The sequence below is a fragment of the Trachypithecus francoisi genome, unplaced genomic scaffold (genome assembly GCF_009764315.1).
Source record: "Trachypithecus francoisi isolate TF-2019V2 unplaced genomic scaffold, Tfra_2.0 Lachesis_group6, whole genome shotgun sequence".
Classification (NCBI taxonomy): Eukaryota; Metazoa; Chordata; class Mammalia; order Primates; family Cercopithecidae; genus Trachypithecus; species Trachypithecus francoisi.
This window is the reverse complement of record NW_022681471.1, coordinates 94,479,620-94,507,434: the sequence shown is the minus strand read 5'-3', so window position 1 is coordinate 94,507,434 and position 27,815 is coordinate 94,479,620. Positions and strand designations below refer to the sequence as shown.

The 27,815-nt window shown below is 40.2% G+C and overlaps 1 protein-coding gene across 1 annotated transcript in view; it reads left to right on the top strand.

Annotated features, from left to right (window-relative positions):
* The first annotated feature begins 3,439 nt into the window (after positions 1–3,439).
* The window catches only part of MAOA (monoamine oxidase A), a 93,324-nt gene continuing 68,948 nt past the window's right edge, over positions 3,440–27,815 (top strand). The window contains exons 1-2 of the transcript XR_004434727.1: positions 3,440–4,987; positions 25,891–25,985. The gene's annotated coding sequence lies outside the window, so the exon portion shown is untranslated. The remainder of the gene's footprint in view (positions 4,988–25,890; positions 25,986–27,815) is intronic.

Sequence of the window (27,815 nt, the reverse complement as noted above, 5' to 3'; positions counted from 1 at the left end):
ATTATATTAAAATTGTAAAGTACTAAACACTTAATGCTAGAGAGTAATGATTAAGTAGACTACAGTAGGCAATTGAACATAAAGAGTGAATATATATATGGCATGAATATATAATGTAGTTTTTAAAAAATTAAAGTGTGAATATGTATTGAGTAATTCTTACATGTCTGGTACTACCCTAAATGCTTTAATGCATTTGCTCGTTTAACCCTCACTTCAGCTGTGCTAGATATCTTCATTTTGCTTCTCCAGGTGCCACTACCACACTTCTCTACTCTGTTCTGGCCCCTGAAGGCTGACCTGTGTCAACTAAGGGAAAAAAATCAAGTTTTTAAAGAATTACAGTTAATTTTATTCAGAAGTCTTACTGGAGGCTATAGACCAAGGCTTATAGCCCGGGAGCAGTTCTGTCAGACTGCTTGGGCACAGTATTTCAGCCCATTGCTTATAGACAAGCGTGGGAGTTCAGTACATGCAAAATTGCATCAAACCTGCTTAGAAGTTACAATGAAGCAGAATCACATCTAGATTTGGGTGTAAGAGTACATCTGGCAACAGATTACGGAAGCATAATCACCAAACCCATCAGACGTTACCTTATGTGTAGGAAAAGGCAAGGACTAGGGGCGTTTATCTTTTAAGGAATATAGTGACTCAGACAAGAAACATGGGCCATGTGCTCTATCCTGTTGTGTCTTCAAAGCATCCTTCTGGTGAGCTGTACATCTTCACAGAGTCAGGAGCTTTGTGAAATTATGCTACCAAGCAGAAATGAGCAAACATGGCTTCTTGGCACTTGCTATTTTGTCTTACACCTGTGTGGACTGCGTCAACAGTCTCTCTTGTTTTCTAGCTTCTGGTTGGGTTAGGTCTGTGCAGAGGACCAGCAGGAGACTGGAGGGAGGGAGATTAGGTATTTATTCTCCCAGCTTCCTCCCTGTAGGTTTCCTGTGGGCTGGCTGTCTCCCTGAACTAAAGGTCACATCTTGTGTCAGGCAGCCCTTTCCAAACAGCATTGTCACTAAATTTCTGATGACTGCTCTCTCCCCCTACCTGTTCAGAGTGATACCTTCTTGCTGTTGCCAAGCCAGGGTACTGCGCGATTCCTTGCGGCTTCTTTCCATCTTGTCCACATCTTTGAAAATAGTTAGTTGATGATGTGCTCTTGAAATTACTTATTTTGAGTTTGCTGTTTCCTGCTGGAACCCTGACTGATTCAACAACTTATAGGATTCTACGATTCTTCGGTTGGGACAACAGGCAGAGAGAAGTCCAGTAATTTGCCTAAGGTCACACAAGGGAGGAAATAATACTTATGGAATGTTTCACAGTTATTCCTTTATTTGTTTATTTAAAATGAACTTTTATTGTTTTCATACAACACAAATAAAATGAAGAGAGAAAATACTCATATTTCCACTCATCGCTTTCCATCCTTTATTTAATAAAACTTCCACATTTTCATCTCCAGCCAAACTCTTACTTTGAGTCTCAGGCTTTATGCTCAGTTGCCTACTCTGTAACATTCATCTGGATGTCTCAAAGGCACTTGAAACTCATCATGTCCAAAAACATGCTCATAGTCTTCCAAATCCTAGCTACAACCAAGTCCTGTTAATCTTATATGTAAATGTCTCTAAGATATCCACATGTCTCCAGCTCCACTGCCACCACCTACCTCAGTCTAAGACACTTTCACCTCGTTCTTTAAAGAATTCCTAACTTTGGTCTACCTGTACCCATCTACTCTTGCCCGATTTTGCACATGGCAGGCAGATAGACCTCTTCAAGTTGCAATCTAGTTATACTGCCACTTGCTTAAAGTCTTGCAGTGGCTTTTGTTGCTCTTAGGATAAAGGCCAAGATTGCTACCTTGGCCCAGGCGGCCTCAGCAGCCTTGTCTCCTATACTTCTCTTCCCCTTGCCCACAGCTCCACAGAGTAACTTTTAGTTGCCTTAATGAACTATGCTTTTTTTCTACCACAGGGCCTTTGCACACATTGTTTCTTCTTTCTAAAACATTTTTACACTCCCTCTCCCAAAGTTAATGTCCTGAGGGGTCAGGACTCAGGACACCCTAACACTTTCTTATTATCCCTGTGGATCTTTCTAATATAACGTTTGTCAGAGTCTGTATTTACACATCAGATAGACAGTTGTCTATGTCCTCTATTGGCTCATCCACTAGACTGTGTGTTCAATGATGATGGTCTCTGTCTTGTGTTGCCTGTGTATCCCAGTACTGTGCCCTGTGCCTAGCACATAGTGTGAAATCAAGTATTTGAATGAAAATAAATGAAAACAATGAGAATAAGGAGAAAGGTGGACAGCATCACATTAGAAAGAGCTGATTTCTTTATATCTAGTTTTTCTTCTCTCTATGCTCAAAGTCTACCAAGATAAAAATGATTTCAATTTAGTCATAAGTCTCAAGTCCTTTTCTAGGAGTAAAAGTTATTAAAACAGGATGAAGAAAAGACTAAATCCATATTCTTTACAGTTTATTCAACAAGATGTTTGATACAGAATGGGGTGAGGGGCAACAGGAGAAATGTTTATAGGTGGGAGCAGACATTGTTAGCTTCCTCAAGTTCTCATCACTTTCTCTAAATTTATATCACGATTTCACCTATTTGTGAGGGTTCCAGTAATGACAAATTCAGCTTTTGATGACAAATTCAGGATAAGAAAAAGTGGAAAATTAAGAAAGGGATAAAACTAGCAACAGAAGGCTGGCTGAACAGTAAAATATATACACTAAATAGCACTCTTTTCAGTAGGATGGGGAAATACATGTTTTTTATTTCATTTGTTTCTGCACCTTAGCCATCCCTTTGACCTTCGCTTTTAAAATGCAGTCCCACTTAATACATGATAGGTGAGTTCTTTTTCTTTCCTACTTGTTTCGATTTGGGTTAAGCGCCTCAGCTTGAAAAACCCCATAGAGAACCAATAATTGCCTGGTCTCCCACAAGTGAGGGTTCTCGCCCCGCCCCGCCCCGTCCCGCCCCGTCCCGCCTCGCCTCGCCCCGCCCGGCCCCGTCCCACCCTGCCCATCCCCGCCCTGCCCCTCCCCGCTCCTTCCCGCCCCTCCCCTCCCCGCTCCTCCCCACCTCTCCCCCCCCGCTCCTCCCCGCCCCGCCCTCAACCTAGTGCGGGCTGGAGGCTGCGCAGACCTCGACGGGCACTACATGACGTCACAAAGGGCCAGACCAAGTGGGGAAGCACCCTGCGATCCTGCGATCCTGCCCGGCTCAGCCTCCTTCACATATCTGCTTCCTTAAGTTCACTCTTGCCCAGATAGCTTTCAGTTAAAAGCAAAGAATGAAAGCACTAGGTTGAGACACTACGCGGCTACACCCACATCCACTCCGCCACTCTCGCCAGGCAACCGCGCCCCCCGCCTGCAGTGGCATCGCCCGGCCACGCCTATTGGCCGGGCTTCCAGCGCGAGCGGCGGGCAGGCCGGGAAGGCGGGGCCAGGCCGGCGTACAGCCACATCTCCCCGCCCCTGAGTGGGCCTGGCGCCCGGGGCTGGCCTCCAAGAGTGGGTACTGGGAACAGCCCGACTGGAGAAGAGCTGCGGGAAGCAGAACAACGCCCCCAGCGCCCAGCGCGCTCCAGAAACATGAGCACAAACGCCTCAGCCTCCTCCCCCGGCGGCACCGGCACCGGCACTGGCACCACTACCGGCACTGGCACAACTACCGGCACTGGCACCACTACCGGCACTAGCACAACTACCGGCACTGGCACCACTACCGGCACTGGCACCGGCACCAGGCGCGAGGCGGAGGGCCCGCCCGAAGCCGGGGGCACAACTTCTCAGGTCCCGAACCCGGCCTCCAACTTGAACGACACCTCGTACAACTCGTCCGAATGGAGCGTCCTTTCTGAGTGGCGCTCCGTCTCGGATCCGCTAGCCATTTCCCAGTGGAGCACGTCCTCAGCGGCCGAGACGCCTCCTGGACCTCCAGCATACTCTCCCGAATCAGCACCCCCGGTCTTAGCGAAAGTATGGACTCCGACTCCAAGAGTGGCCTCCGGGGTTTCAGCGCTTACAACCCGAGCAGTCGGATCCCCGAGTCTACCACCTGCTCGAACTCCTCCGATGTGGCCTCCACAGCCTCCAGCCAGGACACCGGCATTCCCTGGGTACTAGTGACAGGGCTACCCCGCCCGTAAACTCCCCCCACGAGTCATTGCAAGGGTCTGTCTTCTCCTCAGGGTTCAGCCCCCCACGGGGTTCGGTAAAAGTACCCAACCTGCCCCCTGATTCCATCCTGACCTCAGTGCCCGGCTACACTTGGATATTTGTACCGGGACCTCCTATACCCAATGACCTTCCGCAAGTGTCAATACAAGCACCTCCTACACCCAGTAACACCCCCCGAGTGTCAGTACAAGGGTCTGCCACATCCTCAGTGCCCAACTTCCCCTGGGGTTTGGTACCAGGACCACCTCTACCGGATAACATCTCCCCAGTGTCGCCACAAGCACCTCCTGCACCCCATAACATCCCCCAAGTGTCAAGGCAGGCGTCTACCCCCACCTCAGTGCCTCACACTCCGCGGGGTTCAATACAAGAACCTCCTGCACCCAGTAATCCTTTCCAACTGCCGACGCAAGGACATTCTAAACCTAATAACTCTCGCAGAGTGTCAGTACAAGAGTCCGCCCGGCTCTCAGTGCCCAGCTCCCCCCCGGGTATCAGCTGAAAGATCAGCTCCGCCCCTGGGCGCTCCCGGAGTATCAGCAAAAGGGTTCGCCCCGCCCACAGTGCCCGGCTCCCCCCGGGTATCAAAAGGAGGATCGGCTCCGCCCCCGGGCTCCCCGGGGAGTTGGTAGAAGGTCCTTCCCACCCTTTGCCGTCCGCACTCCTGTGCCTCCGACCCAGGAGAGTGTCAGCCAAAGCATGGAGAATCAGAGAAGGCGACTATCGCGGGCCACATGTTCGACGTGGTCGTGATCGGAGGTGGCATTTCAGGTCAGTGTGGACCGTAGCGGTGGCCTGGGGGGTCATGGCCAGTCAGGGGTAGGGAACCTGTAGTAGCGCTTGTGGCGTTTGGGGGTCTCTCATGCATGCGAGAGTGTAGTGTAGCCATGGCTCGGCCCCATATCCTGCGAGGTGGGAGTGGGGGTTGTGCCAGTTTTGCTGGTGGTGTGATTGGGGGAGTCAGCCACAGTAATTTTACTACTACTACTATTAAATACTAATATTTAATTAGCTCTTGCTGTGCAGTTATATTTAGCGCTTTACGTGGATTTTCTCAGTCCTCAACAGTCCTGTGAGGTGGGAACTAAATTCATCCCCGTTTTGCAAAACCAAGAAACTGAGGTCTGGGGAGTTTCAATAACTCTCTTGAGGTCGAATCACCTAGCTTGGAAGTGGCTGAACGATTTTCTCCCATTTAGACCTGCAGTACTAATTCCTGAGGTGGCTGCTTTGCCTCACTGATTTCATATCCTTTGCCCTAAACAGAACATCAGGATACAGATTTCTGTAGTATTGAGGGAGCAGTAGTGTTATTCCAGCCCTGCTCTTCTCTGTTTTCCTGGAAAATTTAGTGGGTGAAGAGGAAGGAGGTAGACTCCTTTAAGAAAAGGTGAAAAAAAAAAAAAAAAAGAGGGGAAGAGGGAATGAGCTCTTAAACTATTCCTGTGTGTGTGTGTATGTGGTTTGTGTGTATATATATGAAATTGTGTGTGTGTGTATATATATATATATATATATATATATATGAACTTGCAGGAAGGTGTAGGGCATTTATTATCCAAAGAGAATCCCTTTATGAAGCAGGGGCTGAGTGCCCTGTTGTATCCTCCTTCCTTCTTTCACTAAGAGGTACCACCACCTGAATCTTGTCTTCATGAGCCAGTTGGTAGGCCAGGGTTTCCCTGGTCCAGGCTTGGATTTGTGGCTAACCAAGTGAGTGGTGCATGAGGCTTTTCAATATCTTCCTGGAAGCCTCATCATGATTGATATATTAATTGTCACCTATGTTGCCATCATTGGTAAAATGTTAGAAGTTTAGGAATTTTGTTACCTTTCAGCCCTGGCTAGAATACCACACTGACCTATCCTGTCCCCACTAGGTGTTAATAATTTCTGAGTTATCCCTGCAGGGTCTGATTCAGAAAGAGAAAGATGATGGGAGGGAGTAAGTAGAGTGGCCCCACAGTAGCCATTTTTATATATAAATCTTTCGAGGAGACGCTGAACATGCTTACAAACTAATGTTGTGTAGAGATAGCTTTTGACTTGGCCTGTTCAGGATAAACAGTCACCTCTTTATCCTGAACAGGCCAAGAGAAAAGATTGGCATGAACTGTTGCTTTGACAGTTCCAGCCAGTACCAGCAAAAACATACATGTATGTTGGAGCATCAGAGGAAAGCAGCTCCTGGTGGAGAGTAAGAAAAAGGAGTATTTCACCTTCTCTTTATGTATTTATGTATTTGTTTATTCATTCAAAAAGCACTTGTTGAGTACCTGCAATGAAGTGTGCTGCTGTTTCCCAAAATCTGGTCCCACTAGGCAAGCCTCCTAAAAGCAATATGGTTGTAGATCACTGGAAAATAAATGTGATGGCAATGTGTTATATACATTGAGGAGGGGTTCTGGGTCCTCTCCCATCTCCATACCATCTGTATTCTGCAATTCAGAGTTCTTTCTGGGATTTTATTCTTAGTCTTTTTCTTGTTCGGTCTCCAGAATTCCTTAAGGAGCGTTGTTTTTGTATATTTCCTCTGCCTGATTACCTGCTCTTCCTCCCTTTTTATACTTTATGCTCAATACTTGGTCATTAGCAGAGGTGAAATCACCACGTAGCTGATAAACTTTATGCTTTATGGTCTTATAACTGTAGGTCTCTTCGGTTCTCATTCTAAATAAATAACCAGTTTCATACTCAGTCCTGTATTTGCAATTTTGCTTTCTTATTTCTTAGAGAGGTTACCCAACTTATGTAAGTTGTAGGTCCCACAAAACCTGAATCTGTCCATGGTCACTCTTAATTATTAATTTATTTCCATTTGGGGCGTTTCTTACACAGTAGTTCACACCCCTATTCCAGAGGCCAGCTTCAGTGACACTGGAAAAAGCACTTGGCTTCCTCTAATGTCATCTCCATCAGTCAGATCTGAGTGATTTTAATACTCAGACTGACCAGAAACATTGCTTTCTATCTGTGGTACCTTCCCAGATGGTTCACAACTGAAATAAAAGTAGTTGCAAGTCTGGCTCATGTTAGATCCTGGACATCAACTGAGTGTTTCATGAGCGGGTGAGAAGCATCACTCCCCAAGCATTCTTGTGAATTCAGAAACATACCATTTTTGTGTGTGCTTGGCAGTATCCCATGAATTACTTAATAGTCCCTGTGGCAGTTTTATATGCTTTTGGATGTTCTTTATCACTTTCGTTAGGACTTGCATGCTTTGATAGGTCACCCACACATTCATAATACATCACCAATCCATAGCATCAGCAGTGTTATTTCTATTATATAGCTCCTAGAAGAGTACATATTCTAAGTGACATTACTCAGAATTGATCCATATTAGCAACATTATTTTTTAATCTCTCTACACAGAGAATAACAGCATCTTGATGTATCTCCTTTTTTGTCATTATAAAACATAAAATAGACTATGTCTTACAACCACAAACTCTTTTTATCTGCCTAACCACCAATTAAATAATTATATATAGTATGTTAATAGTTGAGAGGGGAAATAACCCTGCTGATTTGTTGGTCTAGTGATATCTTTAAAATGCTCTAGTCCTTAACCATTCATCATCTATCACCATTTCCTTTTTGAAACTCCTTTCATGTTTTCTGCGATGCTATTGGATCCTGAATTTTTATCCCATACCGACTGCTGCTTTTCCATCCCTTTCATTGTGCTCATATTCTTGCAAGCATCTGGTTTTGAAAGGTTCCACTGTTCATCACTTGGGGTTCTTAGGTACTCTCTTCCTCTCTTTCTCATCCTAGGACTTCAGCTGTCCCTTATCTGTAGAAAACTCTCAAGTCTCTCATTTGAATCCTCTTCTTTCCCTGAACTGTCCCATAGTTTATCTGCTCCTAGGTATTTCACGATTGAACACTTCAGGTTCAACATGTACCATAGCTACTGTGCTAGCCAGTCCAGCTTCTTTTCCTCAGTTCCTTGACTCTGTTCTTAGCACTACCATCCCTTCTATAATTTTTGGCATAATCTTTTCTTTTATCTTCTGCACCCTTTTAGCAGATCCTTCTCACTCTTCTTTGGGGCTATCTCTCTTCTCCTTTCTCTATGATGACCTCCCTCCCCTCATCACCAGGACAGACTCTTTTTGAAAAAAATTTTTGTATAAATGTAAGGCATACACCTGCAATTGTGTTACATGGATAGATTGCGTAGTGGCGAAGTCTGGGCTTTTAGTATTCGTAATGTGAATTCATAATGTGAATAATGTACATTGTACCCATTAGGTATTTCTCATCATCCACCTTCCTCCTGCCCCCACACCCTTCCAGTCACCAATGTCTGTTATTCCATACCTCTATGTCTGTGTGTGCACATTATATAGCTCCCACTTGTAAGTGAGAACATATGGTATTTGACTTTCTTTTTCTGAGTTGTTTCACTTAAGATAATGGCCTCCAGGTTCCATCAATGTTATTGCAAAAGCTCTTGACCCCTGAGCTACCTGGTTATGACCCTCTTCCCAGTGGTCACCCTTTACAATAATGTCTCTCCCTTTATGTCCCTCCTGCATGCATGTTCTCCCAGACTTGATTTTTCTTAAACACTTCTTTCATCACCTTGCCCCTCTGCTCAGGGCCTTCAGTGCTCCCCTATCAGCAATCTCTCAAACACCTCCCTGCCCCGCCCCTCATCGTGACAAGTAGCAATTCCTACTCTTTTCCGACATGGGTTTGAGCTTTAGTCTCACTGCCTCGTGTCCTCAGGCTACACTACCTTTATTTTGTCCCTTCATGCCTCTTCTGTTTTGATCTTAACATGGAAGTGCTTTTCTCTTACATTTATATTCTATCTATCCTTCAACACTTGGCTGAAGATCCTTTCCTTGATCACTCTGGCTCCCATTGATTTTTCTCTCCTCTTGTAGAGCTTGTAATCTGTACTTAACAAACAATTTACACTTGTTTTCTATCTCTTATTTCATGATTTGATTTTAAGGATAATGGCTCAGTCACTGAATTCAGGTGCTAGTTCTTACTCATGAGCTGCCACAGATACAATAAATGACAGAAAACTAGCGGTGGAAGATTTTAAAATGTGCCCTCAACTGAGAATTTCTGAAATGGCTCTCTTTAGTAGAGAAAAAAAGGAAACAAGAAAAAAGCCCACCTCCAGGGGACAATGTATACTTCCTTCATGAGTCTGTTGGAATTTGAGTCTTTGGGTCAAAGGGGTTTTAAAAGGTGATCTAGTCTAATCACTTAAGATTTTAATCTTCTTGACAGCACCTCTCTGGTGATTAGGGCCAGATGGCTGTAGCTTTGAACGCATTTAAGGACAGGAAATGCTCGATCTCTCAAAGCAACTCATTACAGGTAGAGGTAACTCTGGCTCCTGGTCTTGTTTAAGCATTTCAGGAGCCTCTACCCATATACTAAGCAGGGACCAGATCATGGGGAAAGAAAGAGGTATATAAAGATGAGTAAGTAGCATCCCTGTATATAAGGTACTTCTATCTTCTGGAAGAAGTAGTCAAGTGGGTGAATAATTGACATGAATACAGTGAGATAATAATTGATAGGAATATAGTGAGATAAATATCAATGCAGTGAGATAAATATTAATGTTATGAATATGAACAAAGTGCAGGAATCTTGAGAGATAAGTAGAATTTTAACAGGTGGAAATAAGAGGATGGAAAAAAGACATACCATACAGGAGATACTAGAGGAATACAGATACAGTTATGAGGGTAAGCCAGACATGAGCAGTGCTTAATTTCCCAATGGCGAGAGTTCCAGGGAATGACAGTAGTTGTTTACTATGCCTCTAGGGATGTGATCCTGGTAGCTATTGAGATGACCCCAGTGTGCCACGTCTACCCATGATTTTTGTTCCTGTGTGAGCTGCGAATGGTTAGCGAGTGCACAGTGAAAATGCCTTAGTCATAACGCTGGATTGTCCTGGGTGAATACAGTGTTTCTTCATTTTTTTTTGGCAATTAAATTCCAAGTGTCATGTAGAAAGACCTCTTCGTGTCCAAATAGTGTTAAGCAATAGAACTCCTCTCTATTTTTGTCCATCAGCTGAGCTCTGCTAAAAGAATTGAGAACACTAGCTGCCCAGAATTCAGTGCTGTATAAATCAGCAGGAGTGAATTTTTCTTATCATCTGAGAGACAGAAAAGCCATTTCGCAAGAAAAATGACTAATGTTCAGCGTTCTGATGACTGAGTCCAAAACATACCACAATTTCCCTTTTTGCTGAAATATATCACCTGTAAAAATTATTCTGCTAGGACCATTTTAGGCATTTTAACCCAGAATTTGGCAGCATGTACTGTGTGGTTTTGCAGTGATTAAGAAAAGCTTCCATTTAAGAAATGCCACTTATTTTGGGTGCCTTAGTTATTTGAATACTCTGAGGTTCAGTGTGGGCTGAGCATTAATTTTGTGCTGTTTAGGACACTTCTCTGCCCCTATTTATATTTTATTTTTAGGATGTTTTTACTTTATAAACTTTTTAAATACTGAACAAAGAACACAAGAATTACATTTATTTGTGTTCTGATTTTTTTTTTTGAAATCTTCATGGTTGAGGGAGCTTTTGGATTTATCTGGCATTTAACGGGAAATTTTAGCATTTAGTCAATACTAACTGATTTGAATTGTTACATAATCCTCAGCTATTGTGAAACATGTATTTAACAATAGATCTAGGTATAGCATAATTGCATACATTACAGAGACCAATAATGGAGAAAAAGAAACATGGAACACCATTATTGGTGAATATTGGGTCACAATCTTTGTGTAGTTGTGGCACAGAAATATTTTAACCTATGAAAAATCTTGCAGTATTTGCATTCAAGTGTACTCAGAAAGACTAAGGTTGTATTCTAGTTTTATATTACATACAGGGTGCCCAGCCCTGTGATATAGAAAGTGTAGACACCTGATAAATAGTTGTTAAGGAATATACTTGTATGTATGAGATGTATAGATTTCATAATGATAGGTGCTTTTTTTTTTCATTTTAATTTTGAGTAATTAGAACTTCAAAAATTGAATCAAAACGTTTTCTAAATGTTGTGAGCATTTGAGACAAATTGATTGTTGGGACTGTTTCTCCTCCTTTATCATGACAAATATTTTATATTTTTTACCAGCAATTTGTATTTTCCTTCAAACAATCTATTTCTTGTTATGTTGCCATCTATCATTGTGTATTAGGGATTTTTTTTTTTTTTTTTTTTTTTGAGACGGAGTCTGGCTCTGTCGCCCAGGCTGGAGTGCGGTGGCCAGATCTCAGCTCACTGCAAGCTCCGCCTCCCAGGTTCACGCCATTCTCCTGCCTCCGCCTCCCAAGTAGCTGGGACTACAGGCGCCCGCCTCCTCGCCCGGCTAGTTTTTTGTATTCTTTAGTAGAGACGGGGTTTCACCGCATTAGCCAGGATGGTCTCGATCTCCTGACCTTGTGATCCGCCCGTCTCGGCCTCCCAAAGTGCTGGGATTACAGGCTTGAGCCACCGCGCCCGGCCGTGTATTAGGGAAATTTAAAGTCTTTGAACTGTGGTTTTGTCATCCAAGAAGTTGGATTAAGTTATATGTGATATATCTTCTGGTATGGATTTTAGTAATTAGTCAATTTCATGAAGATCCGTCTCTTTAGTTTTCTTTCTTGGACCGTCCTCAACGTTTTTTTCTTCTATGCTTTATTCTGGAAGAGTTTGCATTATCTCTCATACTGACATTCTTCACGAACTTAAATCAGGGCCTGGGTCTCTCCACAGGTGCTCATTCACACTTTCCCCATGGCTTCTCTGAGACTTCTTGAAAAACCCTTTTCTAGTTGTTGCTAGGCCAAAGTAAACAAAGCACACTCATTAACAATATTTAATTGATTGATCAGATAAAAGTCTTAAGAACATAAAAAACAGATGATAAACTTTAAGAGTTGAAGTAATTATATATTAACCATGTCCAAGGGTTATAGAATAGTGGCCTATAAGAGCCCAAAGGGACTGAAACAGAGGCTCAGAGGGGTCAAGGGAATTACCAAATGCCGCAAAATTCTTAGCTATATAACTTGTCCTTGGATACATAAAATACTGACTTCCAGGACAGTGCTCTTTCTGTACCTCACCTCACTGGACTTGCTTTGTCAGCTTATCCATAGATCTGCAGTAAACCTTACTATTGTTTTACTTTGAAGGTTGATGCTCTAAAGCATAGTGACTACTGCTTGACAGAAATTTATATAAGATATCACAGGGAATGTTATTGCATTCTGAACATTTAAATTTAAAAATATGGGGCACCCTATTAGGTAAAATGACTTTCATATGACAAATCTATTTCCTTTTTGGAAAGTCCATTCCTAGTGCATTTAGGATATGTAGAGATTGTTGGGATAGTTTAGATCAGTGATTCTTGACCTTTTGGACCAAATGTCTCTTGGAAAATCTGATGAAAGCTATTGGACCTTTTCACCCAAAAAAGCATATTTTTGCACATAGATGTTTTTCTCCCCTGCACCAGGCCAGTGTTCTGGAAACCTCTTCTGTGTCACTGTCCTAGTAGTGTAATTATTTTTAGCTGATACTGAGGCTTCATGAAAGTGGTGAAAAATATTTCAGAGGATTCATTACATCATTAGACAGTTACTAGTAATGAAATTTGAAATAGACCATGATGAAGAGTCAAAACATTCAGGCTGGAAACGAAGGCACCTACATTTGCTATATTAGGTCCATGATAACTAGAGAAGTGAACTTGACATGTTTTGAAAAGAAAGAATTTGGGAGAAAACATTGGTGAAGGAAATGGAAGGCTGTGGTGGTTAACATGATTTCTTTTAGTAGTTTTCAAAGATTGTTTATTTAAAGTATCATTAGCCCATCGTCTATTCAGTGACTTGTGTGAGGAATAGACTCTATGTAACCTCTGTGTCACAGGGGTTACAGCAATGAGCCGGAAATGCTCTTCATACCTGAAGTTGGTTCAAAGGTCCACTGTCAGCACAGAGAAGGGAGGAGTTAATTCCACCTGGAGAAAGTGACAAGGAAAGGATTTCATGGAGGAAGTAATACTTGACAGAAGTGTCATAGATTTTGGATAAATTCTGAAATGTAATGAAGATGACCTTTAAGGTGACCATTTCCAGATTAAATGAGTTAGCTTGGAGCTGTGGCCTAAGTTGAAGACCATTTTCTTGCTTGTATGTGTCTGTTCATTCATTCAGTAAATATTTGTCAATGTGCATCACTATATGCCTTGGGTAAAATTTGTGGGATTTGCTCTCTGCTTTTCTGCTTTGGGCATATTGCCTCAAAAATGAAATGCTTCTTCGAAAATCTGATGAAATCTGATTGCCTCAAAAATGAGGCAATATGAGTTGATATTTGACTATACTTTTTATTGTCCTTGGAGTGTTCAGTCCAAGAGTCCAAATGTGCAGTTATGTAAGAATTCTGTTGGCCAGAGACCACTTCACTGAATAATAATTAACTTAATATATCATGCAGTGTACTCTGTACAATTCCTAGGTGATGATGAATATCAAAGTGAAGAAAGATGTCACTTTCAGGAATAAAGAGAAAGAACTAGGCAGGCTCAGAGTGTACACCATAGCTACACTAAAACCTTGCCCCAACACGCTCAGCTTGTGCTCTAGGCATTGTTCACCTAGGACCTTGCCTTTGGGAGTTTATTATGCTATTTGAGCAATCAATCTTATAAGAGATTAAACAAGCTTTCCAAAAGTGTGTTTTCAGGTATACATTTTTTTAAAAAGCAGAGGGTGGATAAATGCTGAGTTAAATGGGTCTTTTTGCTGCAGGACTTCTCAGGACCATATGCCATCGTGCACCAGGCATTTCCCAGAAGGAGAAACAGTATGTGGTGTCCCAACTTCCATGAACATTGATACTTCTCCCCAGAGCATCTTTCTTGAGGACTCATGTTCCATAAAACATTTAGGGAACTACAGGCCATCCTAGTGTGCAGAGTCCAAGGACAGCAATATGGAGTGTCCCTGGTGTATTTTAAGTTTCAATGAAAGAATGGGGCAAATAACAAATTAAGGGGTAATTGCATTCCCTAACTTGAGTGAGATCCTTTTATCTAAAGTGAAGATGAATGCTGAACAATAATCAAATAAATTAGGACTGTCTAGACAACCAGTCTATTGAATTCAGGGCAAATTGAAGTTAATTGTTAGCTTTCATCTGTTTATTACTTGAGACAGCCCTATGTTTTTTAGCCTCTCAAAGGGATTAGAAGATTTGGCCTTTCCAAAAGCAGAGAATTATGTATCTGAAAGGAAGTACAAAATGCAAATGGGCATAGGTATAGATTAGATAGATAGACAGATAGATAGATAGGAATGGTTTTATGTATCAAGAGCAAGTTTGCATGTACATTGATATTCTCTGTTGTCTTCTGCCAAAGAGCACAATGCTGGTTCAAAGATCAGAAAATGTGCTAGCGGTATTTAGAATCTGCTGGCTGACTTAGGCATTAAAATGACATGGCACCCTATCCTTGTCAATGTTTCTTAATTGCTTGAAATAAATATAATCTAGGTAGCATTAGAAACTTCCCTGTTGCCCTCATCCACATAAGCATGAAATTGTTTTCTTAGTGTATGGTTCTTCTATTCATTCCAACAAGCATTTGGGCACCGCAACGTGCAGGCTCCATCCTAGGGATGCAAAGATTTATAACACATTTCTATTTTTTCATAACACACGTTTAGCTCATTTATACATCTCAAGATTAATGCATCTAAAACAAGACACTTGATATTTCCCCATAACTCTTCTTCCCCTGGCTGTTTCCAACTTAATAAATGGTACCACCATTTAACCAGTTGCTCAGGTTAAAAAGCTTGGATCCATTCTTGGTTCCTCTCTTTTTGTCATACACCACATCCATTCCAGCAGCAAATCCTATTGGCTGTAGCCTCAAAATACGTTCCATATCTCATGGCTTCCCACAACAACTGCAACCACAGTTATCTCCACCCAAGCCATTGTGGTCTTTTGCCTTTGTCCAAGCCACCATGATCTCTTGGCCAGAGATATCTGCCTCTTTACTAGTCTCTGTGCTTCCTTCCTCTTTTGCCCCACTACAGTCTGCTTTCCTCACAGAAACCAGGATGATCTTTTAATAAGTTAAAATAAGATGAATCACTCCCCTACTTATAAGCCTCCAGTAGCCCCTATCATACTTAGACCAAAACCTAGAGTCTTGCTGTGGTCTACAAGACACTCTGTCACTTAGTCTCTTCTTACTTTTCAGTCTCATCTCCTCACTAATTTCCCTTTGTCTGTGCCAGCCTTATTGTTCTTTGAGCACATCAGCCTTTTTCCTATCTTCCCCAGATACTTGCATGGCTCACTTCCTTACTTCATTAAGATCTCTGCTTTAATGTCACCTCTCAGATGCATTCACTGATGACCCTGTGTAAAAGAGCACTCCCCACCTCCATGGCTTACTCTCCCCTTACTCTGCTTTGTTTATCTTCATAGCACTTAATATTTCCTTAATAGTCATAATCACTTAATATTAATATTTATTCCTTTATTTGTTTTTTTCCCCATAAAAATGTAAGCTTCATGAGGACTTAGTTATATTCACCTATATCACAGCACCTAGGATGATGCCTGGGACTCAGTAAGAGTGCAATATTATTTTATGGGTGAATAGATGAAGGAATGAATTTAGCTAGGTTTATGATACTTGTGAAGGGGTAAGTATACGTACTTGCAGAAATATTCCATTGTTATCCATGCCTTAGATGCTTCTCATGAAGACAGCCCACATTTCATATATCTGTAGGCTGTATTTGAAACATTTTAAGGGGAAAAATAATTTGAGGTAGAAAAAAATTCTTAATGTTTGTGTGTGCTAGTTTTCTCTTTGCAAACACAGTGATGCTCTACAGGAAACATATATGTGCAGTACATTCAAGTGAGTGTATATTGAAAGATGACTCTTTATTCCACTTCAACCCCAAGCACTATACCCCAAAAATAACTGCTATGATAGTTTATTGTGTATCCTTTCAGATATTTACTGTGCAAGTATGAAGTATATACATTTTTTGTTATTCTACAATGGGCCTATACTATATACAGGGAATCTCAACTTTGCTTATTTCACCTTATTTATTTCAGAGAACTTTCATTCATTTTAATAGCTGTATAGTATTTCAAAGAATGCCTCTACCACATCCTTGTATGTAGCTCTTGGAGCACATGGGTAAGTTTATGTAAGAGAGCTTACTAGGGTTGTAATTGCTGGATCAAAGGGAGGTCCATTTATAGGTTTTGATAGCTAATGACAACAAGGTTGAATCACTTACCACCAACAGTGTAAGACAGAGTCTGTTTTTCTGCATCCATGTCAATACTATGTTTTAACTATTTTCATTCTTCAACCCAATAAGCCAAAATGGTACTTTATTTTTATGTTTCTCCAGTTATGAGTGAGACTGAACACCTTTTCATTGAAAGGCATTTACATTTCTTCTGTAAAACTTTATGTTCACAAATTTTGTTTTTCTTTTTACTTATTTTAAAAGCATATCTGGTCATTTTTCTTATTGATTTGTGAGAACTTTTTGAAGAAATGAATTCTTTGTTGAATGTTGCAAATATTTTCTTTTTATGGCGTCTGGTATTGTGTCTTGCACAGAAAGCATTCTTTATTCCAAGAATATTATTTTAGAAAAATCTGTCCTACTTTATTCTAGTTTTTTCAGGTTTTTATGTTATGCATTTAAATCTTTCTTCTGAGTTTATTCTGAGTAAAGAGTTAGAGAGAGATTCTGCTTTACTTTTTTAATTTCCCCAAATCAGATGTCTCAACACAATGTATTGACTAAACTAGGATTTACCTACTGATTTGTATAATTTAGGCTATTTCTAGACCATATGCTCTTATTTCTCTGTCTCTCTAATCTTGTACCAGCACAACTCTTTTTACTGTAGCTTTGCCATGCATTTTAATGAAAAGTTGAGCTAGTTATAATGCTTTTTCAGGAATTTCCTGGCAAGCTGGCCATGCAATTTTTCCATGTGATTTTTCACCTGGACAGGTCTAGAAATAAATATATAAAGAAAAAGTTACTAATCTTTTAATTGAGATTTCATTACATTTGTAAATTTATTTGGAGGATTTAAGGTCTTTATAATACTGTTTCCTTTTATCCAAAAATAAAAACTATTTTTTTCTGTTGAAATCTTCTATTGTGTCTTTTGGTGATTTTGAAGGTATTTTTCAGGTAGATTTTTCAGAGCTCTTGTTGAGTTCATGTTGCTCTAAGAAGTGAGCTTATTTTTTCCCATCATATTCCAATTCATTGTATACAGGGTAGATATTTATCTTTTAATATTAATTTTGGCTGGGCACAGTTGCTCACAGCTGTAATCCCAGCACTTTGGGAGACTGAGGTGGGCGGATCACGAGATCAGGAGTTCAAGACTAACCTGGGCAACATGGTGAAACCCCGTCTCTACTAAAAATACAAATAAATAAATAAATAAATTAGGCAGGCATGGTGGTGTGCACCTGTAATCCCAGCTACTTGGGAGGCTAAGGCAGGAGAATTGCTTAAACCCAGGAGGCAGAGGTTGCAGTGAGCTGACACCGCATCACTACACTCCAGCCTAGGCAAAAGAGCAAGACTCCATCTCGAAAAAAAAAAAAAAAAAAAAAAAAAAAAAATTAAACTAGACACCTTTTTCCTTGAATTTTCTTTTTGTTTTTCTTTCATTCATTTATTCATTCCTTCTTATCAATTTTCCAGGCTAAGTTTCCACTATCCATCCACTATGATAATTTTCTCTCTGCTCTAACTTTTATACCTCACTTCACCTTTATCTAATGGCATTGATTAGTACTTGCCCAATAATGTTAAATAAAACTGGTAATGGTGGCATTTCTACCTTGTTTCTGATTTTAATGCTACTGTTGTTTCACCATTAAGCATAGTGTTCAAGCCAATCACGCCAAAAGCTCTGGAAGCTCTCCTAAATCGCTCCAGGCAAGCTGGCTTAAGGACCTCCATAGCACCTTTTCTTTACCTTTATTGTAATCTGGAACACAATGAACTTGATAATGTGTTTATCTTACTGAACAGTGTTGATGTGTTTATCTTACTGAACAATGTTGACAAATTCTGTGTACATCCTCAAAGAATTAACTTTCCACAGATGCCCTTTGGGAAGTGCTGATTTAGAGAAATACATGATCAACAATACCAACCATAGCATAAAGGAGTTTAAGGATTGAGACAAAACCATGAGGCTTAGAAAAAAGGAGGTCATCAGTGACCTTAAGGATAATGGTGATGATGATAGCTCATACCAGTGGTACATTTACCAGGCATCAGTCACTTGACTGCGTAATTATACATGTTACTTTGTTTAATCTTCACATTACCCACCAAGGCAGAACAATTATTATCTCTGTTTTATAGCTGTGGCAACATGTTGAAGAAACTTTCTTAAGATGATCACACAGTAAATAACAAAATGTGATTGCAAATTTCACTAGCTCTATAGCAGGAGCTCGTCCACATAATACTAGGAGAATCAATCCAGAGCCTGCCCCAGGAGTGTTTTGTTTGGCCAATTCATTATGGGATTTTTGTTTTGTTTTGTTTGTTTTGAAACTGTGAATGCCTTCAGTAGGCATACATACCATTGAATTTGTGAGTGTTTTTGAATTGCAATCTCTGAAGTTTTATAAACTCTATTCATTCATTAATAAATTATTTCAACAAATATTTCCTGAGTGTCTACTGCATGCCAGGTACTATGCTAGGCTCTGGAGATACAGCAATAAGCAAAAATGAGCAAAGACCCTATTTTCATGTGGGCTTAATAAAATAATATACAAAAAATTGTGTGTGTGTATGTGTGTGTGTGTGTATGTGTGTGTGTGTATGTGTGTGTGTGTGTATGCATGTGTGTGTAGTGCCAGGTAGTAATGTGTACAAAGAAGAAAAATAAATCAGGGTAGCAGGGACAGAGTGTGACAGATGAATATATTGATTGTCTGCATTGACGGCAGGGTCACTGGGCGTTTTCCATGAGGAGTATACTACATTTCCAGGTTTATTCAAGTTAGGAAATGGAGACAGCTGATCATGTGTTGTAGAAAGAAATTCAGAAATCACATGGGAACTGAAAAGGGTGGCATGAGTCAAATTGAGGAATTTCTTACTTTTCTGTGATAGAATAATGTGAATATTCTCGAAGAAATAAGGTAAAGCAAGTGACCCAGGGAGAGGTGGAGAAGGCAGGGCTAAATGTGGAAGCTAGGTTCCAAAGTGACAGTATGCCTGAGACTTATGCCCTGGGAAGCAAAGGGATTATTTCCTCAAAGGCTTCATTGCATAAATTAACTCCCAAGGCATGCTGTGTGGGTAAAATCATCTCCTATAGCAATTCTCTGGGGACAGCAGCCATTTTGGGTCATTGGAAGCATTGCAGAATTGGTGGTAACACAGTTTCTATGGGCAGTTGCTTTAAGAATTTGGAGCTTGGTTTGAGATTGCCATGGTAACACCACTGCTGGCTGCATATAACATCTCACCCAGGCTCTCTTGTTCTAATAACCAGGACCCACATTGCCTTGAACTCTTTCAAACAAGATGTGCTTTGAGCAGACTAACTTTTTTTTAACCTCTCTGATAAATCCATTAACCTATTTTATTTTGGTTTCTGTAACTTGCAAATGACTGAGGAGAGAGAAATTAGGAGAGGAATTGTATTGTTTTAAACTCATCGTCCCTATTTAGAATACTTAATGCAAACTAATGAAAGATCTGCTTGTGCTATGATCTGCTATCTTCCTGTTTTCAAGTTTTTGCATTTTGAAATCTATCATATCTCCTTGTTCACACAATAAGGCCTTAACAAACTCTTTGTGAATATAGTTTCTCTGACCTCTCTACTCTCACAGAAAACCACAAGATAGGCCGGTGGTGATGGCTCACGCCTGTAATCCCAGCACTTTGGGAGACCGAGACGGGCGGATCACGAGGTCAGGAGATGGAGACTATCCTGGCTAACACGGTGAAACCCCGGCTCTACTAAAAATACAAAAAATTAGCCGGGCGTGGTGGTGGGCGCCTGTAGTCCCAGCTACTCGGGAGGCTGAGGCAGGAGAATGACGTGAACCTGGGAGGCGGAGCTTGCAGTGAGCCGAGATGGTGGCAATGCACTCCAGCCTGAGCGACCAGAGAGAGACTCTATCTCGAAAAAAGAAAAAAAGAAAACCACAGGATACTTAGGAGTCTTGGGCTCTATTCTTCCTAATGAGCTCTGTTTGCCATGGTTTGGGAGAGGAAGAGCTCTGAGTATAGGGGATGGTAGATTTTTTAGTGTTCACTTAGACCTCTTCTCTCAAAAACATGGGTGAGAGAATCACACATTTTTGACACTAGGATACTTGAGAGTGTGGTCCAATGGTCTTTTACCAAGGTGGCCCCACATCTCCTACATCCCAATGAATATCATAAACACTTGCTGATTTAATGGACAATAATGTTAGTAGCCTGAAATCACACTAGTAGTTTGAAACCTATGATGAGGGTGCATATACACCATGGAAATCTAAATGCTGTGAAAATCTAAATGCTGTGAAACAGTCCCCGCTTCCCACTACTGGACTGGTTGTTAATCATTTACTGGCATACTTGTATCAAACCCTTCCCTTATGCGGGTGGGGAGCGATGAGAAACAGGCTTCTTATCACTAGATTCTATGTGGCCATTAAATGATGGAAAATGAAAGAAAGGGAGAGCTGTAATGCATAATGCTCTTCATTTTTGCTTAGTAATTTATATTACTTTGGAACAAGATGAAATAAAAGATTTAAGATGAGATTTTTCTCTTTTCATAATAAAATGTGAAAAAATATTTGATTACAAAAGCTATCTTTATAGTAGCCACATTTTATTTGGTGACTTGCCTTCAGACTTAAGAATCTTTTCTAACAATTTTATCCCATTTACAAAAAAATGCTCAATAAATATTCGAAAGATTAGGTCAAAAGCCCTTAAACTAATCTGTAGGGTTGACAATTAAGATACCATTTTTTTTTCTGTAACTGATCATTGAATTTTGTAATGCTGAGGGGAAGGTAGAATGCATAGTGAGTGACACACAAGTGCAAAAAAGAGTTGATTGTAATCTAAGATTTAGATCTTAAAGTAGGAATAATCTTTAGGTTTTGCCATTCAAATCAGCAGATAGCCACAGTTATTACATTACAAAAGATTTCTGAGCTCCAAGTATTTGCGTGTACTTTGACTTACTAAGCATTCAAAAATACTTTCCTAACAGCATCATACTTTTATTTTCATATTGTATATATTTTAACCTTTAAGTTATCATGGAAATTTCTTAACAAGGTCTTCTTCCCAGTAAACACACAAACTGAAACATTAGCACCCATTTATTCAGCATCTTAGAAGAAATATGCTTAATATAGTAGATTTTCCTAAATAACTTAAACCTTCACCCTTCAAATTCTAAGACCTTTTAGAAACCATTTCTCTGAAATCCTTTTTAAATATTTTAAACATATTTCTTATTTCTTAAACTAAGAGTTTAAACTCTCCTTGCTTGTTATAGGGCTAATCATTCTTCTGCCATGTAGAAACAACTACTTTCACCAGCTTTTAAATTTTATTTAGTTATATCCTTAAATGCCAAACTGCAAAATGACCTTTGTCACTGGTGTGGTCATTGTATTCGCTCAGACAGCCCTGCTCCCCCTTCCCCTTTTAGTTTCCTGGGTAGTGTTTATTTATTATGGGCACTGAAACCCATGCATAAAACTTGTTTAGAGTTACATACTAGATTCGATTTTATTAAGACTCTAAGTGAGGATGTGAGAAGTAAAATCCTTCGCTTTTCAGAAGACTTTGTTGTGGTCATATCAGGCACTTGGAATATGGAGATAATGAAATCTACTTCAAGGGATGGTTGTGAGAGGCAACAAGGAAAGGCATATGAAATGGATCTGTAGGATGCCACCAAGCGGTCCCTTTATGCGCACAACTGCTGCAGGCCCCACCACTGTTGTTCAACGTTCCCCACCGCTCCATCCCCTTAGGCAGTGTGGGGAGAGCCAGTTTCTCCTCCTTAGAAGAGGAGCTGCCAGAGCAATTCTAGCAGACCCTTGGGTATATTTATCTACCTAACTGGTTTGTAGTTAGGTTGATTAAAGGGAATGGGAAGAAATAAAAATTTTGCATCTGAGTTTCTCTGTTTTTAAATATGGAGTATTACTTTGAGCCTAAAAATGTTCATCACTTTCGACTTAGTAATCTCCCTTCTGGAACTTAACCCTAAAGAAATAATCAGACATAAGGAGAAAGATTTATGCATAAACATATTTTTCATCTCACCTTCATCCTGTTTTTACATTAGTCAGCACAAGAAGCCTTTGACTGTGTTCCAGAAAACATATTGCGCCAAGATTGGCAGACATTGGTTTGAGTTTATTTAACTGTCAGGGGATGGCTTCTTTGTGAGCTGATTCCAAAAATTCATTACATACTTAAATCTTTGATGGGCATCAGCAATGTAAGAGTCGTGTACTTGAAGGGCTCAAAATTGCACACAAACATTAGTAGATAGCAGTGCTGGATATTATGGTTTAGACTTAATATCTTTTAAGATATTTTAGATCTTGTAGACCCAAACTCATCCTTGATTTGGCTATGTGTATTCTATGCCATTCTGTATATGAGTAAAATACTGGGTTCTATGAGAGCAGGCATCAAGATAGAACTAGCTGTCTAAGAGATTTATTGTGGGAAAAGCCCGTGAAGGATAAAGGGGAAGGAGAGCGTGAGTAGGGAATAAAAAGCAAATAGGGTAGTCCTGTATAATTTCCTACAATTTGGATTTTGTTCATTTCATCTCAGTAGTATTAACAGGTACCTCTGTCCCCTAAGTATCAGATACAGAGGGGTGATCACATTAGAATTTAATTTGTTCCTTCCTTTTCTCCGCTCTCCTCCCCTCCCTGCCCTCCCCTCCCATTCACTCTCCTTTCCTTCATTGTTGCAAAACTACTTCATAGGTAATGGTGTGTGCTTCCATCAAGAGGCAGATAACATTTGTCTCATCTGTTTTCCTGTGTGTGTTAGCAACTTGATGATCATTGTGCTAGATCCATTAACTCATTAGGGGTTGCAAAATGCTGACATTTGAATTATTTCTGTCTTCACTTACTAACTAGCATACTTTTATACAGAGAAACTTCCCCTCATTAGCTGTTTGGTTGTTTTGAGGTTCAGCACAAATAGGAAAGGTAGGATGAATGCTAGATTTTTTCTTTTGCTTATCATTTTTCAAATGATAAGTTCGTTCCTTAGCATTTTCCAAAGGTGGAAAATGAGAATTTTTGTGTTTGTTTAGTATTATTATGAACTCATGGATTTAAGCCATTGTAGTTGTTATCTTTATTTGACACTCAAATTATTTCATCTTTGGCCAGTAGGAGTTTATATAGGTAGGCTCCTGAGTCTTTTTGACATAATCCTAGTAGTCTCTGACAGCCTCCTTGCTTTCTGGCATGATTTAATGTTCAGGCTCATCTTGTACATTTCCTGCCTCAGATCTCACTAGGTCACAAGCCATAGTTCATTGTAGTGATAATTGATTTTTAGAAACAACACTCTAGGTGTTGGGAGTGTTCATTGCTACTGGATAGGTTACTTTTTCTAGACCTTTTCACTGTACAAAACTAAGGAATTTTTTTTAAAGATAGAGTATATCCAGAGATCATACTTATAATTTCAATTTATATCTAGGACTACAGGGTTACTGCTTCATCTCATCGTTTTTACATCTGAATTTCTTTATCTCCATGCTAAAAAAAACCTGCTTGTCAACAACACAAGCCTGATTACTCACTTGTTTTATCACATACTACAAATGTGACAGCCTTGGGATAACAATGCTAATACTAGGACTAGCTAAATTATTATTGAAAAAAATGTGAAGTTCTTTTTATCTTTAGGATATATACCATTAGAAATGAACTATCAAATCACTGGGTTTTAAAATCAGTTAGAATAGTTCCTCTCCTCAACCACTTGTATACGTATTTAGGTATTACTTGTATCACTTTACTAATCTTGTCTCTGGTGCCATTCTTATTTCCCTTACCATAATATAACTAGCATTTTCTCCCTGTATTATGTTTGTCTCTGTAAAAATGAGAAGTTTATGAGAAGTATAATGAGAAGTATAAAGTTAACTAGGAATTAAGAATTTGAAGTACAAAAATGAATGTAGATTTAAAAATAAGTGTATGCACAATATATTTCTTTACTCTGTGAGCTGAGAGGTCTTAGAAGCAATGACACCCCAGTAGCAATGAGCACACCTAGAACCCAGATCTTGGTTTCTAATACTGTTCTCCAGTAAAAGGGACCAAAGCTCACTGAAGAAATGCCTGATTCTAAGGCCATGGCAGAGAAAGATAAGATGAGTCTGGAGCATTGTGTAGTACTAGAAAGGAAGGAAGTGCTCAAACACACACACACAATGATGGGGCATGTCAAAGGGGCATATCAGCCAACTAAAAGAACTCCCAATAACCATAGCTGGAAGAATTTGAGCAACGAAATAAACGACATAGTGTTGGATTGTAATCCAAAGTATAAAACAAATATCTGAGTCCGTATTGATATGTTAATAAGTAAATGATTGAAGAAATCAGTAAGTAAGGAGAAGAGACACATCTCCAGTGCAGAATTCCAAATAATTTGTATAGATACTCCACCCTCAAAAAGCTGGAACGAACTTTCCACTCCTTAAGTGTGGGCTATGCATAGCCTTTCTTTCAGAGTATAGTATGTTAAGATGGGAAAAAGAATAACTATAGTGGAGAAACTTGACAAACACTACCTCAGCCAGGTGATCAGATCAAGGTCAACATCAGTGAGAAACCATGCTTGTAGCATGTACCTTTGATATAATGTTAATCTGCAACACTTTCTTAATTTTTCTGGTATTACTATGTTGGATTTAAAAAATATTTTATGTTTCCTGAAGGCTTTTAATCACAGGTGAAAACCTGTTCTCAGCTTTGTTTGAGCTAGTGAAAAAAGTATGAAGCATGGTTTCTACCTTATAGTAACTTAGAAACTAGTGAAGGAAACAAGATCTAGCAAGCAAGTAATCAAAATATAAATCATAGGACATGATTATACAGGATTTTTAAGTTGAGAAAAGCAAAGCATAGTTATACTGCGACCTGGTATAGCTAGAGAAAGTTTTGAAGAAAATAGTCTCTTCTGTTAATACTATCAGGATTTCTGGACGAGGAAAATGATAGGGATTGATTTAGAGGCTCAGAAATTCTCTAAATATATGATTATCACCAGAAAACAAGATACACATATTTTAAAACCATTACATTTTGTTTCTGTTGACCAACTGAAATGCAAGATGACTAAATTAGTTATTTTTGAATCCCTTATGATAGATAATAAAATTAGTGGCTCATTTAATCATAGTGTGGCCAGAATGTATTAGAAAGACAGCAAAATCACTGGATTGTATATGATACCCTGCATTTATTTGATGTGTAGACCTGGTAAATCTTGGATTTTAAGCATTTGAATGTTACATTGCTCTCTTTTGTTTTTCCTTTAGGACTATCTGCTGCCAAACTCTTGACTGAATATGGCGTTAGTGTTTTGGTTTTAGAAGCTCGGGACAGGGTTGGAGGAAGAACATATACCGTGAGGGTAAGTGATTTTAATACTTACATGTAATATAATATCTCACTCAAACTACAAGTGGCACCACTGGAAATCACAGGGCTAGAGGAGGTCTCAAGAGTTCATGCAGTTAAACCATTTGTCCTCCATAGTCCTAAAGTACTCCCATCAAATAAGTGTGCATTCTCTTTAACAAGTACACACGAAAGACTGACAGCTTCTGACTTTCAGTGGAGTGAATTCAACAAACATGAGCAAATAACTTCAATACAGTGTCATAATTTCCACACTACAGACGTAAATGAAGTGTGTAGTATCTCAGATGGAGTAATAGTTTGGCTGTACTGGACGTGGCTATACACCCACAATACACACAGACATACACACACAGAGACACACGCGCGCGCACACACACACACACGCTTAGATTCCTTATTTATCCAATGACACACAACTTAATAGAAATGTGGTGGCAAAAAAAACCAGAAAAACAAACAAAAAAGAAATGTGGTGGCTGCAGTAAGCAGGAACAAATGTAGCATATTTTTGCATAACTTTTCCCTTGGCCCTTGTTCCCTAAGAAGTATGCTGCTGCCAGAGGTACTCCTGAGGTCGCGTCTGGCTAGACATAAGAAAGAAGCCCAGTTATTGCTACATCACTGCTTTTTTAATACTTGGGCTTACATCACCATTCTGGAAAAAAATGCATGCTATTATTTACTACTATTAAGGGAATGGTTGCAGGTGGTTGACTCTGGGTGAAAGTACGTAGGGAGATAATGAAGAGTGGGAAGGAAATAGGGGCAAAGATGGAAGTTTTTGCACATAAAAGTGGGGGAGAAAGGGAGAAGAGCCAGAGAGAAGTAGTAGAGGCAGAAGAGGAGGACCAGACTAGAGCAGCAATAGGTAAGTCAGCAGACGAAAGAGGAAGGGGTGCTCACCAGTCAACTGACACAGTATAAAGGCAAAACAAAACAAAATAAAAAACCCCTTGCATTTGATAGTTAGAAGTTCATTAATTAATGAGCCCCTTTGCTAGAGTACACAAATAGAGTGTGAAAGACTGGAGATTGAGAGTAAAGACAAAACCAGACTGTTGAAGTGACTGGGAAGAGAGGAAGGATCTATCTAACTAGAAGATGCTTCGGTTAGACTAATAACAGAATGGCGTAAGCAATGCAAACATTTGATTACTTCACAGAAGTCTGGTGGTAGATAGTCCAGGCTCTCGCTTTTTGCTCTTCTTTCTGCTCTCATATTCGTTTTTTTCTTTTTCTTTTTTCTTTTTTTTTGAGACAGTTTTTCACTCTTGTTGCCCAGGCTGGAGTGCAGTGGTGCAATCTCGGCTCACTGCAACCTCCACCTCCCGGGTTCAAGTGATTCTCCTGTCTCAGCCTCCAGAGTAGCTGGGATTACAGGCACCCCCCACCACGCCAGCCAATTTTGTATTTTTAGTAGAGACAGGGTTTCACCGTGTTGGCCAGGCTGGTTGCAAACTCCTGATATCAGGCGATCCATCGGCCTTGAAGCCTCCCAAAGTGCTGGGATAACAGGCATGAGTCACTGCACCCAGCCCTGCTCTGATATTCTTTGCATGTAGGCTTATTGTATTGTGGTAACAAGATGGATGCTGAGATTCTAAGCATCAGGTTCTCATTCAAGGCTGAAAGGAGAGTGAAAGGGGGGCACCAGCCTTGTCTGCAACAAAGCTTTTCCTTCGCCAAAAGACCCCAGCAGACATTTGCTTTAGTCTCATTGGCTAGAGTTGGGTCACATGGCTACCCTCAGCTGTCAGGGATCCTGGGAAAGTAAGTATTTCACAATAGTAGGCTGCATAATAGAAGCAGGCATGCGAGA